Source organism: Aplidium turbinatum, chromosome 3 (genome assembly GCF_918807975.1).
Source record: "Aplidium turbinatum chromosome 3, kaAplTurb1.1, whole genome shotgun sequence".
Classification (NCBI taxonomy): Eukaryota; Metazoa; Chordata; class Ascidiacea; order Aplousobranchia; family Polyclinidae; genus Aplidium; species Aplidium turbinatum.
In genome coordinates this window covers 37604786-37617655 of record NC_137474.1, presented here as the reverse complement: position 1 = coordinate 37617655, position 12870 = coordinate 37604786, and positions in this window count along the sequence as shown.

Below are 12870 nucleotides of genomic sequence, written 5' to 3'. Positions count from 1 at the left end.
TGTGACCCGCTTTGAAGCCACCTAGTTGACTGCCTGGGTGTTTCAAGATATCGCTATTTAAACAGGAGACAGTGACGATGCAAAATCTGTTTTGCGGCTTGCCTGTGAAACGTCATAATTGCTGACCGTAATGAAGTAGCTCGTCGGATGCAAAACAAATGCTTAAAGATAAGAAGTTATTCGAATTGTAAAACATACAAAAAAAATATTGAAATGAACGGCTGCAATAATAGAAAAGGCGTATATCTACACCATGAATAAAGTGCAGAAGTCGCTTCATTTCTTACAAATTTAAAGAGAAAGACTGGAATAGTTACCTCCGACTGCAAATCAATTTATCAGGTGCAACAAAAACAGGCAGAAGCTCACAACGGGATAACCTAGTTTCAACACAAAATGAAAGTTGATACCTTAACTTCAAATAATTGGCAATTCTGGTTAAATATGCTAATTCGACATTTTGGAAAGCACTTGAGAAAAAAATGTCGCATTTTGTCTGAAACGAGACGAATAAAACGCCATAATACCATAACAGGAAATTGTAAGAATTTGTTGTTTGTTTCGGTACGGTCGATATTGACAAGTCATTGTGACTTGCTGAAACTACAATGGAGAAATATTGAAAGCCAAGCAAAAGCAAGAAAAACTTGGGCTAGCTGCAAAATCTCTGCAATGCTTGCAGAAGTCAATTTGGCACGACCGAGCCTAGGTATTTTGCACAATGCGGTCACGACTCATTACAGTTGGTGCGTAGTCCAAATATCATCATGCAGTTAGGTTCAAATTAACATTTAATTCTGTTTGTCGTTCAGTCGAATTCTACTCTAGCGTAGTGCAAAGATTTGACACTGGATTTTGCTTTTCACTGAGCAGTTGCAAAGATTGCGCTAAGCAACATATTTCTTTTGCTATAACAACAATATAAAACCAAAATTCAAATATAAAGCCAATGGATTCAAGCATTTACATAATAACCTATTATTTTCTTCGAAATAGGTTTCACTTAGACACATTGCATGCATTAATGATATTGATATAGTTTTTAGCCTGTTACCTTTTTCAGCAAGTACAGGTTTGATTTTTTGGCTTAAATTGTCATATTTGGTTACAATTTTATTGTGCATTACCAGAAGCAAAACAAACCATTCAATGACGAATAGTTTTACTGTTTATTTAAGTTAGATTTGTGCATACCAAGGTTGTTGGTCCAAGTCTCACGTCCCATCTCAGTTTTGGGTTTAACAAAAACTAACTTTCTAACATTGATATTATAATTTAGATGTGTAAACTGATTTTGATAATATGAATTAAACACCCGCTTTTTGTGCAATTTTATTTAGTCTTTATTGAGATGATATGGCCTACCTTTGAATTGCTTACAGTTACTCGACTTTGTATTCATCCGAGATATTTTATGGCGGAGATATTTATCTCCTGCAAGAATAGTGGAATAAGGCTGGCAAGTCTCACACCTGTCAGTCGACTTTTAGCCCGCTTTCATTCTAAACAAAAAAACTAAACTTTAGGCGATGAATTCATCTTATTGCTTAACTTAATAGTTGTAAAATAGTCTCGTAAAAACATGTCTCGTACATCTTACATCAGGATTTTCTGATGTTGATGCAAAATATTAATGGTCAGTGACCAAACCGCTTCACTTGGCAATTTAATGTACAAAATATGCCCCTTTTTGTTTGTACATTATGTAAAAATATGGTATTCGCGCAAAAAACAAGCATTTTAAACTTTCTTGTGCCCCTTGGTGCAGCCTTGAAGTTACTCCACAGACCTCAATGAGAAAAACAGTTAGGCTACTTTATACAACAAACCTGTTTAGTTAGCAAACATTTGCAAAGAACAAATTTACTTTTCACAGCAAGGTTAACTCCGGTTTATTAAAATCTGTAACAAAGTAGGCCCACAGAGTGGTAACATTGTGTAACTAAGTAGAATAAATACATGAATTAAACCGGTTGTTAAGAAAAAAAAGAAAAGTGTTTATTTGAAGTTATTAGTCTTCGCTTGATCAATCACAAAATCTCCTACATTTTACTTGTTCACAGCTTACCTTGTTTGCAACATCTTGTCCTAAATCGTAGTTGTAACAGAATGTAATCTTATTTATGGTATGTTGTTCTTGTCCTGGCGTGTAAACCAGTTGTTCTCAAATTTTTGAAGTGCCGTACTTTAATCAAAGACTTATCAGGCCTGCTGACTACAATAACGCCTGAGATTGACCCAAGGTGAAACGTATGAAATGTTACTTATGATTATGTGAATTTTAAGGAATATTAATTCTTAGAATTTTTTTTTATCAATGCATTTCTCTAAAAATTTTAGCTGTTAGGGATCATTGGCGCAAAGGAGAAGTAGCCATAGATAATGGAGGGTGTAGAACAGCAAGGGATCCATCAAAAAGGGGAAAATTAACATCTAAAAAGATATTTCTTAAAAGTTATATAGTTTGTGTTCAAAGCATTTGGTTTGATGCCGATTTAGAAGTTAGTACGTTTTTCCACATGCGTTTGCATTCCTAGCAGTAAAGTATGATAGCAATTTGCATAAATCAAACTGAACAAGTTTATGCGTCTTAATAGTAATCACAGATAACATAGGAAACTAGCCTGAGTAACATGAAAAGAAAATGGGTGAAGTGTTATTGTCTTGTTTTGATGACGGTTGGTCTCTGTGAAGCCAATTCAGAAGAAAAACCTTCAGAAAACGACCTTCCTAACTTTGATTTTACCGGAAGAGATTTTCGAAACACACAGACCAGAAAACTTTGTCTTCTTGCAAGACTCAACGCTTCTATAGAAATCATTCACAAGTAAGCCATTTGATTAATTAATCAAGAATAGGTGAAAGCTTCTCTTCTTTCAAAGATAGGCCCTATGTAAAACTTTTGGTCATTCGTTTAAGAGTTCCCTCGCCATGAGCAATGTCGAGAGCTGGGAATGGAGGTGGTCGCCCACCGGGATTCCATTATAGACTACTTCTGAATGTGTAGCTTTATGACATTGGAGTAGGGTAGTCCACTGTAGCCTACGATAAAAATGTCTAGATTCTAGAAAAGAAAATTTAGAAAAAAACATGTTTTCTAAAATCTGTAGCCTACTTGGAGATATAGTTCTTTGTTTATTGTGTCAAATTTTATTGTAGGCTATGTTTTGTGAAACTTTAATATAACTTTATAACTTTAATAGAAACTTTTTAATATACTCTTTTCTAGGACAAGTGGTTTAAGCAAACATGTCATCGTTCCCAGCTCAGCCCATAATAATCATAGCCATTGTGACTACAATTATCACTCAATGCTTCGACTTGACTTTAACGGCGTTTCGCTCCAATTATTCTTCCAAAGAGAAGAAATTGAAATGGTGGAACACAAGAACCATTACTGTACCAAGTTAGTGGTCTTACAGAAAAAAATTGCTTAACCATTTTTACTTTTTAACGTTATCCATCCAAGGTTTCTTAAGCTGGTAGGACTGAGTGCCGAACAGGGGCGAGTTTAACTTATGGGGGGCCCGGGGCACTTTTAAATCGGGGGGGCTCCCGTGCGAAAAACTTTACAAGGTAACTTGAAAGTCACCCACACCGTTGCTAATGTCTTTACGCCAAGCTCAGTCGCAATCTTGTGATTAAAAATTAACCTTGAAAGAAAAAGGAGGCATTTTGAAGAAACTTCAAAGGCTGAGAGAAAATAATAACACAAAATCACATTTTTCCTTATCGGAGGGCCCTTCAAAAAGGAGACTCGGGGCAACTGCACGCTCTGCCCCTCTCTAAATCCCGGCCTGGTGGCGAACCTTACTCTGTGTTGTTAATGTTTTTTCGGACTTTATTGAGAGATCATTCCAGGCAAACAGACCTCTTCGTTTAGTGGAGTAAGTTTTGTTTAGATTGAAAGCGGACATGGCTAGCAGACAATATTTTGTACATGTTAGCAGTGGCGTAGCAACGCAATATGCCGCCCTTGGGTTTTTGCACGAAACGCCGCCCCTACTCCACCGGAAAAAATTAGGCTAACTTAAAAAAATTGCAACTTAAATCTTGTTCTGGAATCTGCAGCACACTAGTTAAAAACAATAACCATAATTGCAAATTTGCTGAGTTAAGCTAAGTGATCTATTTCAGACCTGAAACTTTAAACCTTTCACTAACCTAACCCATCTTCACACTTGAAGGTGGACGAATCCCGTCTATCTACCACAGACAGATAGTAGGCCTAAAAAGGTGGCAGTTGACTCGATGACCTCACGGTCCATTCCTGCCTCCTCCTGAAAGTGAAATAAACGTAAAACTAATCTGAACTTAACTACCGTACCAAACCAAAATTGACTGAACAATGCCATAGCTTACAAATTACAATTACACGACATTCTATCATTACTTCAACAGCATGAGTAGGCTATCATTAAACAGTCACAAATACCACATGGTGAGGCATAATCTAAAAAAGTTGAAAATTAGTTTATAGGCATAACTTGTTTAATTTTTTAGTTTCACTTAGATCAGTGTTAACTTAGGTGGTTAGTCTGAGTCTCTCCGAGAATAAATTAATGTGACTGTCTTTGTTCGTTTAAACTTCAAAACGTTATCACATTTTGCCGCCCCCTGGATTTATCCACAAGATCCAATGGGTAGTTACGCCACTGCATGTTAGTTGGCCTGTACATTTATTGAATGGACAGAATTTACAAAGATGCATGTTTTAGTGCAAAGGGTTCACTTTACAAAAGAATAAGTTTCATCCAAATGCAAAACAAAATCATTCTTTAACGGAAAATTACTCAGCGTCATCCTTGCATAAAAAAAAATCACATTTGATAGCTGCAGTTTATCGTATTGTTTTAGATTCACCCAGTTGCTCAAAAAGATGTACAGTATATGTAAAATTTTGAAGTTATGCTATTTATTTTCGTAAAAATACCTGGTTATCATCTTGATCAAAATTTCACGACTTGTTTTTAATTAAAATTTTTTCCTTAATGATGTTAATAAGCTAAAGTGATATCTTTTTGCAGCTGCCATCAAGGCCATTGGCATTTGGACGTAGTCGAGATCGATATTGTAAGCTTAAAGTGGATATCTGTGGATTTTCCACACACCAGCATCGAAGCCCTTGCCGATGGATCGTATTTCCCTTCAGAAGCTGGCGCGCTTATCGCAGCTGTAAGCGTGTCGCGAGGATATCAATGTGGCAGTCAGGTCCTTTCTGCATCTATGATAGTGCATAAAGCTCTTGATCTAACAACGCATCATAACCATCCGGAAGATTGGCAGATAAATATCCATTTCTATGCTATCGAAGTGCAACCATTTTTAGTGACTGGAAGCACCATCAAAGATCCTATTCTGTGCAAGTAAGTTTGTTTTCAACAACGTTTAGAAAAATTGATTTGCATTAAACTACTGTAGCATTTAAAATTTTTAAACAAAGTGACAGAAATGTTAATTCATATTTGAATAATTGTATCTTTAATAAACGTTACAACGTATGACATAATCTTATTGTAAAACCACAATATTTAATCATAGTGTAGTGGACTATTTTAGACAAGCATGAATGCTAAGACGAATATTTGTTCCTTGTTGTTCTTTTAGTGTGGTAGCCGTTAACTTGTGATGTCTTTTTTTTGTGAGCATTGTTTCTGTGTGCATGTTTGTAGATGCATAACATCTTCACAAAAAGATATACTATTTTAGAAACGCTTTGTTTAATTTGAAGTGCTTGCTGATGCCAGGCGCTGCTTGTTTTTTATACAGCCATGATCACAAGCGTAGCTGTTAGACCACTTAGTTTCTTTAGCTGTGTAGTTTAATTAAAAGTCAAATTTATTTTACGATTTTTCATTTTATGTATATTGCAGATTTAATTCTTGATGAGGACACACGTACGTGTCGAAAACGTTTGAGTTTATTTTAATTATGTTATATTTTTGTGTGTAATAAAGTATGTTAAACCCGCTAAGGTTACTATGTTTTATTTCTCTATGGTTTAATTAATCTATCATTTAAAAAGTTTTGGATTAAATTTAACAATTAGCTTTTGTGTGTTTTCTAGAGATGTTACCGTCTTTGTGGTATGTGTTGTCGTGCTCCCTCTCGTGTACTTTGCGATCTTCATCATTATTTATCAGATCAAAGATCGTTATGGAGGTTTTTCTTATTTCAACCGGAAGATGTTTACAGAGGATCTACACAGATGCTGCAATCCTTGCAATAAGTGCTCTGAAAGTTCCAAGTTGAACAGAGCACCTTCTGATTGCAAACCATTCATGTCTCCCATCAAATCTAGTGCAGTAACAATTTAATAAGCGTCTTTGGTAACTTTACTTAATTATACATTTCAAAGAAAGCGGACAATGCACAATAACTAGCACATGTTTGATTGAATGATCCAACACGGTATGATGCAGCTTTGATATGCTGTAGTGCTCATACGAGGGTCCAAAGCAGGGCTTTTCAAACTTTTTTATTGTGCAACCCGATTTCAGAAAATAATATCTCAACCCATGGTTTGGGATGCCTCGATCCAGAAGGTAATTTTGGACTGTGGCCTGAGATGATTGTAAGGGCCAGGATTGTTTCTATGGAGGTCTTTGGAATACTACTGTTGTTTTTATATATGTTTGGGTTAGGGGACGTGGGTCTCTTATTAGTATCTAGCCCGTTATCCTCTCAACGACTCTGCTTATTTCTAACACACGTGTTCTAATCCTTTATTTTTAGTTGGTGGACTCTAATTGTGTTCACTTTTTGTAGCTAAAACTGCAGTGTCTGGGAGAAAGTGTTTATAAATATATTTTATCTCTTTTTTAGTGTTTCTTTTTGTTGATATTATTTACTTAATATACTTTACATACTGCGTACAAAGCAATGAATCGAAAATAGAATCTATTACAAATGCTTGAAACTTACACATTAATTAAGCTTTTTCTTAGCACTTCTAATTTGGAATAGTGTGACTTCTAATGTGTTTGCTTTGTGTGTTAATTGCTGTGATAGCATGTTTCCACTAATCGGAAAAACGCATTAGTGCTTTATGATTTTATGAAAATATGCCATTTTTATGGTCAGCATTGCTTCAGTGTTAAGCTTAGACTAGTTTTTGTCACATTGAACCCTTGCTAGTTTTATCATTTATTTTTAGTTTAGTGAACACCTGTTTAAGAAGAAAACATGTTTAGTTTGAAATCGGCGTTTTAAGGAAGTACCACGAGGAAAAAGTAGATAAACTTAGTTCTAAGAACTATTTTAAAGAAATCTCAATGTACCGGTAGATGTAAAATCAGCTATTTTTCGTTACTTGTAAATGGCTAACATGAGTAATGTGCATGGCCGAAAACGTTCGTAGTTTATAGTGTGTGTTCACTTTAATGTATTATGTTAAATGCCGTGTGGTTGCGTGGTTTCATCGGTCTATGGTTGAAGAAAGTCACATCTTTACCAAAATTGTATTCTAAAGAACGACTGTACTATATTAAATACTAAAGAAAAAGAACTAGGCTTGTCTATTACTTTGTGCTGTACTTGCTTAAAACGCTGACTTCAAAGTATTTATGTTTTCTTTTTTAACACGTGTTTACTTAACTAAAAGTAATACGTTTAACGTAAAGGTAAACTACAAAGAGTTCAATGTGGCAAGACAAGAAAGAGTTTATTCAACGTTGTAGACCAGCAATCAGATGTGGACGAGAAACATACATGTAATTAGCACGCTGAGAAGCGTGAAACAGGCTGTTAAGGTTTTTAGTGAGTAGTAACTGAATTTTATGTAATTACTACGTTGTATGTTTGTAGTTAAAGTATCTTAGCTACTGTAATTTGAAAACAATTAACAAGACATTAGGCTAACTAATTACTAATCGGGTACTGAATATTTTTTGTGTATCATTACACTGTCAATAAAAATAGTCATCTGAAGAAATTATACTGTAAATCATGTAGGCTATCATAACTGTATCATTTTTCAAACGTAATTATAAAATTGGAGAAAACAAAAAATTGAGCCATCTAGCGGTAGAGATGTATAGATTTGCCTTCCGCTAGAAAGTTAACATAACCTGTTGAATAAACAACTTCTAGTGGGCACGCGAGGTTAGCGATACTATTGCAAACTGGTAAAACTTTTATCAGCTCTAATACTTTTCCGTATGCTTATAAAACAAAAGACTTATATTTAATAGTGCTGCAGGTAAACATAAAAATCTTCAGAGCTCTATTGACCACAGTAAAGGAACACCATTAAACGATTCTTACAGATTTAAAGTTAGTAATAGCCTAATACAATAACGTTTTGGTAGGTCACATAGCTTACTATGCTGGTACCCTCAGCCTCAGAAGTATATAAATTTATGTTTAGACTAATCTTTGTTTTGTCGGAGAAGCGAATGGTGTGGTAAACCACCACGACTACAATATACAGTACACTATAATTATCCAACAATTTAAACAAGTATTTTTGACCAAGGCAAGACTCTAACTTTCAATTAAACCTTTCATGAATCAGTTATGTTCTTCTTTACTGTAAGGAACCGACCGTCAGTAATACTGCCCACTGCACTCGACGCTTTCCTGCTACCATATAAGTGCATTGCATCTACTTCTTTCACTTTCCTCCTCGTGACATAAAGGATACAACTTATCACTTTTCAGCCCTGTCATGAGGCCTTTATGAATGCTATGCACTTATTCCAGCCAGCAAAATGGGAATTTTCTGAATTGATTTTGCGTTTGGAAACTTTCAAGTAATGTATAAAGTTGACTAGTCTTGTTGCTATAACGGTGAGTTGACATTCTTGCTTAACTGAAGCATCTCTAATTTTAAAATGCAGTATCAGTTCAGCTTGCTTTTATTTCAGACTTTTTGTTTATTGTAGCCGAATAACAAAAGCAATCTATTGTATATATCGAAACCTGACTAATATGCTTGCTTGATCAGCGCTAAAGGTGGTTTAAATCAGAGACGCAGCTTCGAGGGCGCTTGAGGGGCAACCGGCCTCCCAAAGTTTTATCTTTCCCACCAAAAAAGTGTTTTAATTAGGTTTTAAAACATACCATTATAATTCATGTTGAATGACGTTTGCTCCCCCCCCCCAAGCAATTGCTTTTGCCGTCTCGATTATTTTTTCTAGCGGCGGCTCTGGCTTAAATGTGATAGTAGTTTTGAGGTTAATTTATTATAGTTTCTGAATTGTCGAATTGTAAAATCAAACTACAACCAAGCCTTTGATTTATTTATAGCTCTAATGGACGTTTTCAACCACAACTCATTCAATATTTACCAGATATTTTCACTGTCAAACGTCAAGCAAGAATGAGATTAGTTTTCAAGCGATTTGTGGAAATACTTTTTCAAATTTAGCTGACTCAAAAATGAATCTTTTAAAACAATATTTTGTACCGTTGGTGTTTGCGTTGATCTTGAATCAAGATGACGTTTCAAATTGAAGCTGGAAGGCTACACAACTTAATAAATACGATGGAACTACTTCGAAGATGTCTATCTTCAATAGCTTCAGAAATAAACAGCGAGCCATGCAGTAAGATCAAGTGACGAGCGTTGAACTCTCAGCACGTGCACTTTTGTAACACTTGCTGTTTTTTGCAAAACCTTGCAAAATTTTCATCCTCGCCACCTGGTGCATCAAAGGGCTTTTTGTTTATTTTATGACATATGTGACAACCATGGGCGTCCGCAGGTTTTCGGTTAGGGGGGGTCAAGGTGGGTTCACTCTGCCCTTTTCGGCCGGATGAAAAATTGTTTTGAAATTTTGACCATTACACCAGTGGCATAGCCAGAAAAAAAAATTGGGGGGGGTGGCAAACATTTAATGAATTGAAGAGAACGACAAAGTGTTTGATTTAAGACATCACCACCTGATGTGCAGTGGCGTATCCTGGTGGGTGAAGCAAGGGAAGCAATAAAGGTAGTGGGGGGTTAGAGCGTGCCGAAGGCACGCATATTCTAGGGGGTCCGGGGGCATGGTCCCCCGGAAAATTTTTGCAAAATTACACTAAAATAATGGATTATAGCGCTTTCTGGAAACACTTTCAGGGTAATTTAATATTTGTATGAAATTTATTAGAAGATAAACAGTATTAACTTATTAAAGGTAGCTGCTACACAGGAACGGGCAAAAACTCCGGCTAAAATTAGAGATCGCAAAAAATACACATAAACACAACAGAGTAAGCGATTCTGAAATTGCTTCCACAGATTATTTAAAAAAAGAGTAAATCGCGTAAACTTTGCGCGATTTACAATTTGCAAAATTTATTGGTGTCTTTCTGTGTGTCTAAAACAAGCCCTGGGGGGTGTTAATAGCCAGATGTCTTGGAAAACGATATAAATTTCTACAAATTATATTATATTTTCAACAAAGGGTTCAATTTCGGAATCCAAACTTTGAAAATTTGGGGAGGGGGGCATGGCCCCTTTCGCCCCTCTCTCCCTGGCTATGCCTATGCATTTCACCATCCAGACAATTTATCAATTTTATCAGTGTTTACATTTCTACGCATTTTTATCAAAATTGGCCAGAGATTCATCCAAAAAGTCATCGAAAAATTCAGCAAAGACCCACGTCGATTTCACTTTTTATTCAAGAACTGGTTAACTAAACTGGTGGATGATTGTTCTTTTCTGTATGATTCAATGTTACGAACAGCTTCATTGAATTCACGAAATACGAGATGATTTTATCTGAACCTGTGAATATCCTTTTTCAGATTTATGTGAGATAAAGCCAATTCCCGCACTAGTAATGTGGTTCTGAGAGTACAGGAGCTAAAGTTGTCGAATTTTGAGATTACGGGTAGCTCGTAGGTATCTTCGTAAATTAATAGAGAAAGTGGGATACTCCCGAAGAAGGGTGATATCACAATCGGAGAGCTTGACCAGCCAGTCATCATTCGTATCACCTTCATCCCTCCCACCCCTTTCAGAAAATTGCCTATTTTTGCATGTTCTCGCTTTTTCATTTTTCATCCAACAATTTTCCAGGGGGGGTCAGCTGACCCCATTTGCCCCTATGTGCGGACGCCCATGGTGACAACAAAACATTGTTTCTTCAAGTGATTAGCAGAATTTTGTTGGGATAAAATCGAAAAGAAACGTTTCAAAACAGGTCAGTTTGCTGGGAAACCATCGCTATCGCTTTGATGAAATCATAAGAAACGATCAGAAGTTGAACAAGTAATAAACTTTTAATGGTTTATTCTCCATAGTCGAGATTTTTAATGGTCTGCTCTTTAAGTTGTAGCCTACAATTAAATGGCGAAGCATTTTAGTTGCATTTTCAAAACGAAATACTTCAAAACATTTTTTGTTTCCAGCAGCCTCACTGCAGCCTATAGTGAACAATTCTACACTTTCTTATTGCAAAAACGTAGCCTACATTTTTTCTCGTTACAAGTTGTACAGTGATAAGCCTAAGCTAAGCAATCAATCAATCATTCAATCATTTTATTTTTCGTCATTAACGCGTCCGGGACGAAAAATAATACACAATAGAGAAAATTCCCGCATATGATGCAAAGCCGATGATAATTATGATGCATTTTAGGCTTAGGCCTACTTCTTGCAAGTGTAAGCAAGTAAACACGGCAGATAATTTAGAAAAAAAGTGGAAACACCAAAGTTTTAACAAAGTAAAATTTGTGAGAAAAATGTGCAATGTAAAAGTTGAGGTTTAAACAATATAGCAGTGTGGGTAAGGGGTCTGGGGGTCTTATTCCCAGAGAATTTTAACAAACTGAAATTATTAAAATAGGCTTGAGTGAACGAAGAGAGCTAAAAATGTGCAAAAAGAAGATAAACTACATGATTTTCTCGATTTTGGAAGGCACGAGATCAAGTGCCTCCTGCATCGTTATTGGGTAAACGACCCTCTTCATTAATACGCCTAATGTGGATGTGCAGACCGAGATTTAATTACATTCGGAACAAGCCTGCGCACATCCCAAACTTAATTTTTTGTTCTAGGAAGTTTGGTATAAGGCTGGGAATTAACACAACTGTTGCTAGTTTTTTGAAACGTTTAATCCCAGCATAAAATCTAGATGAGACAAAAATCCCTGATGGCTGTATGAGGTTATTACACTTTTTTATCCACCATGTTCAACAGAGCTACACGCTGCGGATGGTTGCCTAGTAGGGAGGGCCGTCAATGCACTTTTTTTTTCAAATCACTTAGCAACTCGGCTCAGATAGGAGGCTTAGGTCACAAACAAATAATCTGAAAACCTTTTTTAGATCGGGCCGCGGGAAGACGCCGCACAAAAAAATCAATATCACCCAAATAAAAAAATAAAAATAAAATTTCCAAAAAAAAAAGTATATAATTAAAAAAATAAAAAATACACAAAACGACGTAAACAGTCAAAAACAATCACAGAACGTAATCTTTCTTTGACTTAAAACGTGGACGCTGTGAACGAGCAGCAGTTCGCATCAGAATAAATTCATGTCTACGACGTAAAATACGACTACTATCATGGCCGATGACTTCATCGCTCACTTCGGTGGCGAGTTTGACTGCGCGCTCAACTGCTTGTGTGCAGCATGGAAAACTGTCAATCGATGTAGGAACATCAGTCTCGACGAAAAGCTCTGTGAGCTGTTGGATGCTAAAATCGCGTAGAATTGATGGCTCAGTGAGTTTCTGCTGACTCCACCGGATCAACGAGTATGTTGTCATTATTTGCATTCAATCAATCAACGTAAAATACGACTGGTAGGCTACCACTAGCACTATTACGAATTACTGTCCTGGATACCTGTAATAAATTGCGAATTGTGTTTTAAATTTCACTTCACTATTATGATTATATGTTTCATTGAAACAGAACCCAATTATGGTA